Raw genomic sequence first — 8,181 nt, 5'->3', positions numbered from 1 at the left:
AATGTAACAAAATAACAAATAACGTAATTTTTAGAAAATTAGATTGCAGGAAAAGTAATAATATGACAAGAATAAAATCAAAATATTTGGGGATCATAAATATGAGAACAAGATAGTTGAAATATTTGGAAAATTAAAATAATGAAATAAAATTTAAGAAAAGTACAGCAACTGTCATTTTACAACAATAAAGTCAAAATATTAAGACAAAAACTAACAAGAAAAAGGTGTAATATTATGAGAAACAAACAAAACAACAAATAAAGTTGTAATTTTTGGAAAACTAGGTGGTGGGAAAAGTTATAATATGACAAGAATAAAATCCAAATTTGGGGGGAATAAAGTCATAAATATGAGAAAAAAATTTACAAGAAGAAAGTTGAAATATTTGGAACATTAAAATAATCAAATAAAATGGAAAAAAAGCCGTAATGTTATGAAAATAAAGTCAAAATATTAAGAGGAAAAAAGTGGTATTCTCACGAAAAAAAAAGCACATTTTACAAGAATAAGCATGTATTATTATGAGGAAAAAATAACTGTAATTTTAGGAGCATAGAGTTGAAATTTTCAAGACAAAATATGTATGAAGTTGCAATATAATGAGAAACAAAACAAAATAAAGGTGTCGTTTTCGGAAAATGTGGTTGCGGAAAAAGTTAGAAAATTACCAAAAAAAAAAGTCAAAATATTACGGGGATAAAGTCATAAATATGAGAAGGAAATTTACAAGAAGAAAGTTGAAATAGCTGGAAAATTAAAGTAACGAAATGAAAAAACAGCCGTAATTTTATGAAGAAATTCAAAATACTGAGAGAAAAACATGGTAAAAATTAGCAATTTTACAAGAGTACATTTGTATTATTATGAGGAAAAATAATACATTTTAGTAGCATAAAGCTCAAATATTAACGAAAAAATATGTATAAAGTCGTAATATTGTGAGAAACACAAAATTTTGAATGGTATTTGAATGAAGTCATAATATTGCGAAAAGGAAATTTTTAAAGATTATTTAAGATGAAAGTTGAAATATTTGGAAAATTTACAAAAACAAACCCAGCAAAAATGGGGGAAAAAAAGCGCAACGATTGAAGTATAAAAAAATATTAAGGGAATAAAGTCAAAATTTAAATAATAGATACATAAAATTATCATTTTCACCTACACTGTATATCACAAAGCTGATATGGAGGTTTGTTTGTTGTTTTTTTACTATATATAACCACATAGCATATCTCTTCATTTTTCACTATGTGGCCCTCGCTGGAAAAAGTTTGGACACCCCCGGACCTACTGATTGAGGCTGAGAGTGTGTCATGTGACTGTCGATGTCACGATTTCGGCCAGGCTGAGTTCTGGATTTCACGATGCAGAGTGAACACACAGCGAGTGGTAAATAAAAAGATTTATTACCAGAGGCAATAAATAAAAAATACACACAATAACACAAAAAGGGTAGCAAAAAGTCTCAGGGCATATGGCCAGAAGAAAACGAAAAACACAGCCCAAAAACTAAGGCAGGACAAAACGTAAGAAGAAAGCTTAGGGAGCTGCAATACAAAACAATGCAGAACTAACCGTAGCATTAGCGACACAACTGCGGGATAAGCACGCAGGAAACAACAGGTAAAGGTATGACCAGTTAGGCGCCACCCGAGGAGCGGGAATGGCAGTAGGTAACAGGTAACAGGTAACAGGTAAGGAATAACTGGCGCTGCTCTGCTGTCTAGCTGCACTGAAACAGACAGCAGACAGGCGGCAGCAGAGCAACATACGCTGGACATGACAGTCGAAAGCGATACGACCTGTACGCTTGGGCTTTGTGGCACAAAATGTTCCACTATAGGGTTGGTATTCCATGTCTAGAGGGCTCCAATAATGTTGAAAAGCGTGTTTAGAAGGTTGTAAACAGGTTTTCCTTGCTTCGTGTGTCTTCTTTTCTCTTATTATGTCTACTATATTGGGTAATAGCAGTGTAAAGGTGAATGTAGGGGTGTTATTTCATGTTTAGAGGGCTCTAATAACCTTAAAAAGCGTATTTAGAAGGTGGCAAACAGGTTTTCTATGGTCTAACTATGAAAATATTCCATTTATAAATAAGGAATCCTACTTTGTAGAAATTCACTTATCACAGTCAGGTCTGGAACTGATTAATAGCCATAAATGATGGATTACCACAACCCCCCCAACACCTCACCACGCTCCCTCTGGGGGGGGTCCCACCCCACTGTTTGAGAAGCACCGCTCTAAAGCGTGTCTTTCTGTGACGGCTGCAGTTCTTCTCATCATGTGTGTTTAGGAACACGTGATGAGGCCAAATGCAGATCAGTGGAGCATGTTTGCATTCATATCATCTTTGATCCATTGTGTAGTGGTCTTTAAACGCCTCAAGCAAAGCCAGCGTATATATTCTATTCTATTACAGTATATTCTATATATTTGGAATTGCTCCAATTTTGATTTGGTTTGATGAACGTTCTCCATGAAGACTTTTGTCTGTTGCCAGCAAACAAACAAGAGTTTGCGAAGTTCTTGAGGCTGCTTTTTCCTGTGCCCCCCCCCCCCCCCCCCTTTTGTTTTTTAGTAACACTTAAAAAAAAAAAAGAAGAAGTTTGTGAGAGTATTTGTGGGCCACGGTGGGCTGCAGGCCAGGTTACATCTTGCAGCAATTAAGTCGCATGCATGTCTTATGGCAAGGCTCCTGTTTCAAGGCCAGCAGGCTGCTTCACAACTATTACTACACCTTTGACGGGCCGGTGGTCAAGGGGGCGGGGCCAACATAGCAACAGCATGGACGGGCACGTCACGTAATTCCACGTGCTCACATGCTTCCCATAATATTGATTTTATTCCCATAATGTTATGACTTTATTTCCATTTTATTATGACTTTATTTCCATTTTATTATGACTTTATTCCCATAATATTATTACTTTATTGCCATAATTTTATAACTTTATTCCCATTTTATTATGACTTTATTCCCACAAGATTTTGTCTTTATTCCCATAATATTATTACTTTATTTCAATAATATTTTGACTTTATTCCCATAATAGTTTGACTTTATTCTCATAATTTTATTAATTTATTCACATAATATTTTGAGTTTATTCCCACAGTATTATGACTTTATTCCCATTTTATTATGAATTTATTCTCATAATATTATGACTTTATTCCCATAATATTTTGACTTTATTTCCACAATATTATGACTTTATTCCCATTTTGTTATGACCTTATTCTCATAATATTTTGACTTTATTCCCATAATTTTTGTCACGCTTCGCAGGACAGGAGCGTGTACTTCCTGTCCTGCGCCATTATTCTGGCAAGCGATGCTTCCGGGGTGGTGGAAGGAACTGCCACTCCACGCCTGGTGGCCGCACAGCTGCGGTCAATTGTAATCACTAACAGTTAAAAGACCAGCGCTGTCGTATGCGCCGCGCTGGTTCATTGTTGTTGTCATTTCCATCGTTGATTTTTCCGTGCTGTCACCTACCTGTTTATTGTTTGTATTATTTTTCCCACAGAGTTTTTCCTCTGTCACTTTTAGTTTGTTCCTGTCCTGTGCAATAAAATTACTTTTATTTTTGCACTTTGCCGCCTTCTCTCTGCACCCTGGGGGTCAACCTGCCGACAGCTTCAACGAACCGTGACAAATTTTATTACTTTATTCCCATAATTTTTGGACTTTATTCCCATAATATTATTACTTTATTTCAATAATATTTTGTCTTTATTCCCATAATAGTTTGACTTTATTCTCATAATTTTATTACTTTATTCACATAATATTTTGAGTTTATTCCCACAGTATTATGACTTTATTCCCATAATATTTTGACTTTATTCCCACAATATTATGACTTTATTCCCATTTTGTTATGACCTTATTCTCATAATATTTTGACTTTATTCCCATAATTTTATTACTTTATTCCCATAATATTTGGACTTTATTCCCATAATATTATTACTTTATTTCAATAATATTTTGTCTTTATTCCCATAATAGTTTGACTTTATTCTCATAATTTTATTACTTTATTCACATAATATTTTGAGTTTATTCCCACAGTATTATGACTTTATTCCCATTTATTATGAATTTATTCTCATAATATTATGACTTTATTCCCAGAATATTTTTACTTTATTTCCACAATATTATGACTTTATTCCCATTTTGTTATGACCTTATTCTCATAATATTTTGACTTTATTCCCATAATTTTATTACTTTATTCCCATAATTTTTGGACTTTATTCCCATAATATTATTACTTTATTTCAATAATATTTTGTCTTAATAATAGTTTGACTTTATTCTCATAATTTTATTACTTTATTCACATAATATTTTGAGTTTATTCCCACAGTATTATGACTTTATTCCCATAATATTTTGACTTTATTCCCACAATATTATGACTTTATTCCCATTTTGTTATGACCTTATTCTCATAATATTTTGACTTTATTCCCATAATTGGATTACTTTATTCCCATAATATTTTGTCTCTTATTCCCTTAATGTTATTACTTTATTTCAATAATATTTTAACTTTATTCCCATAATATTTTGTCTTTATTCCCTTAATATTTGACTTTATTCCCATAATTTTATTACTTTATTTGCATAATATTTTGACTTTATTCCCACAGTATTATGACTTTATTCCCATAATATTTTGACTTTATTCCCATACTTTTATGACTTTATTCCCAAACTAGTTTGACTTTATTCCCATAATATCATTACTGTATTCCCATAATTTTATAGCTTTATTTCCATAATATTCCGCTAAACTTTTTTCCAACCTAATTTTTAAAAAATGGGTTAGAGAATTAGGTTAGATTAGGTTGGAGAAAAAGTTACAGTCATGTAAAAAATGATTAGAGCACCCTTGTTTCTTCAGTTTCTTCTTCATTTTAATGCCTGATAAAAACTAAAGGTACGTTTGTTTGGACAAATATAACAATGACAACAAAAATAGCTCATTAGAGTTCATTTTTTGGGCAGTACACGCTATCGCTATTCATGTAAGAACTTAAGTGATTCTGGGATGCAGCCCTTGATGGAAAAAGTTTGGACACCCCTGCCATCCATCCATCTATTTTCTGCAGCGCTTATACTTTTTATTGTAAAAGTTTGATAATTGCCAGGAGGAAGTGATCTATTTTATATCGCTTATTTGTTTTAGTGAAACACCCCTGAGGTTCCTCGACTGGAACATCTCGTTCGCAGCCCTCATGGCTGCTGGCATTGCTGACATGCCCAGAACTTCCCCCGAGGCCGCATGCCGAGAAGCCAAGCGTCTCCCTCGGGGGCACTCGCTTGGATTCGGTGTCACCAAACAATTTTTAGGTGCATGCCAACACAAATGTTTCCAAAGCAACAAATAAATAATGTTCCTTATTTTTTAGGTGCTGTATCGTTGCTCTTAGGAGATGAATAACATCATGCTGTGCTCTCATGCTAAACTAGCTTCCCTTTAAGGCAGGGGTGTCCAAAGTATAGCCCCGGGGCCATTTGCAGGCCGCTCCACATTCTAAAAATGTAATTAAACAAGAAATTAAAAAAAAAATTAACAACTACCAAAAAAAAGACATCAGCAAAAATGGAAAAATCAGTAGTGATTTTACAAGAATAAAGTCAAAATATGAAGACAAAAAAGCAATTTTATGAGAATAATGTCGGAATATTGTGAAGAAAAACAATCATTTTAGGAGCATAAAGTTGAAATATTAAAAACAAAAGATGTTGTAATAGTATGAAAAACGACCAAAATGATGAATAAAGTTGTCATTTTTGGAAAATTAGGGTGCAGATTATTTTGATTTTTTTCCCACAGTGTTATGACTTTAATCCCAGAATATTTTGACGTTATTCCCATAATATTATGACTTTAATCCCATAATATTTTTACTTTACCCCAAAATATTTTGGGAATAAAGTCATAGAATTATGGGAATAATGTCAAAATATTTTGGGGATAAAGTCAAAATATTGTGGGAGTAAAGTCAAAATATTTTGGAAATAAAGTCATCAAATTATGAGAATAAAGTAAAAAATATTCTGGGAATAAAGTAAAAATATTACGTAATAAAGCAAAATATTCTGGGAATAAAGTCGACATATTTTGGGAATAAAGTCATAAAATTATGGGAATAAAGTCAAAATATTTTGGGAGTAAAGTCAAAATATTTGGGGAAGAAAATCATACAATTACGGGAATAAAGTCAAAATAGTCTGGGAATAAAGTCATCAAATTAAGAGAATAAAGTAAATATATTCTGGGAATAAAGTAAAAATATTCTGGTAAGAAAGTAAAAATGTTCTAGGAATAAAGTCAAAATATTTTGGGAATAAAGTCAAAATATTTTGAGAATAAAGCCAAAATATTACAAAAAGAAAATTTCCAGAGATCATTTGAGAAGAAAGGTGAAATATTATGAAAAAAAACCCATCAAAAATAGAAAAGAAGGGCAAAGAGTGAAGAAGATGTTACAGAAATGGAATTGATGATTGCACGTATGCAAACGGATAACACCTAAGCAGATAAGGAGTGTGACGCTCACGGCGGGCCAAGCACACGTCGGTATGACGCACTTGAGTGAGAATCACACAACAATATTTACCGAGCACGGAGGACATTAAGAAATGTTCTGTGTAAACAAATGATTAGCAAAGACAGGCAGAACATGTTGAAAAGTTCAAGTGGCAAGTTGGCGGAAGCCGGCAAGCGCGGCTGCCGTGACGAATGAGTCAGCCGACAAAACAAACCACAAATATCAACATAAAACCGCAAACAAGCTATGTGGAATCGTGTGTTTTTGGTTCAAATTGCACGTGTTGTTGCACACGCAGCTGCAGTTTGTGACGTCTTGACAAATGCGGGCCCTTGCTGGATCAGCATGGCGGCATGGAGCCCCCGGGCTTGAGGCCACAATGTGTGGGGAAGCCGCATTTTGACAGGAAGTTGTCGTGTAAAGGCACATGTGTGCGTGTGTGTGTGTGTGTGTGTTTGCCTAGCGGGCAGAACACAGATCCAGGACAGGAAACCAAGCGGTCGTGCCACCGGATAGAGGAAACAGAACAGTAGATAAATGATTCCGAATCAGGCAGGCGGGACCTCAGACATGGATTCATTTCATGTGTGCATCACTTCTCTACAGCAGTGTTGTACTTTTACTGACTTGCTTAAAGTGTCTACTGTACGCGCTCTTGAGAAACTAGTGGCGTGTCTAAAAATATTGCCATCTAGTGACCTTGGCGTGCATGAAAAGTTTGGGCCTTTTTTTAAAAAAAATGAATTCAGTATTGATGGGACTTGACACATTGCACATATGTTTCAAATAAAATGCAACATATTTATAAAATCAGCTGGTAATAGTGATGTGTGGATGGATACTGAAATATCGATACCAGCTCTTCAGGCTCTACAATCGATTGAGGTCATGTTTGCCTGAAACGTTTGTCTGTTGCAACATTGACCGATCATAAACGGAGTGTTGTGTGAATAGTGAATCAAGTTTTCATTCATACAGTAGGTCTTAATTTATTTTTGTTTTATTTCTTTTTTTTATTTTCATTATTTTCATTTTTTTATTTTCATTTTATTTTATATGGTTTGTCCTCTGTTTTTTTCTGTTGTTGTATATTAGCTTGGCTATATTGTAAATCACCCTGCTACCTTGATAGACTTAAGGGTTTAAAATCCATTCATCCATTTTCTACCGTTTTAAAATAAATAACTAAATTAAATATAATTAAATAACAAATTTAATTAAATAATAAATGCAATAATAAGGGTTTATAAATAATCAAAATAACTACATTAATTATTAAATTATTAATTTATTTACATGCATTTATTTGATTAAAACTAATATATTTACATTTATGTTAATTTTTTTAATAGATTAATGTCCTGTATTATTTATGCTGTGATATGAAATACATTATATTCTCAAATTTATCAGACACATCAGGTACATTTGCATAGTAAGTTTCTGTATCGGTGATTTCAGCCCGAATTTTACTCAGTGTTATCGCACATCACTAGCTGTCAAAGTAATTTGGAAAAGATTAGCATGGCTGTTGAGCTTAGTTGCTTTTGTCGCCATCTTCTGGCAAGGAAGCGTAATTACAGCGACACTCCTTCCTCT

The sequence above is a fragment of the Dunckerocampus dactyliophorus genome, chromosome 17 (assembly GCF_027744805.1).
Source record: "Dunckerocampus dactyliophorus isolate RoL2022-P2 chromosome 17, RoL_Ddac_1.1, whole genome shotgun sequence".
Classification (NCBI taxonomy): Eukaryota; Metazoa; Chordata; class Actinopteri; order Syngnathiformes; family Syngnathidae; genus Dunckerocampus; species Dunckerocampus dactyliophorus.
The sequence above is the reverse complement of the archived record's forward strand: the minus strand, read 5'-3'. Positions refer to the sequence as shown.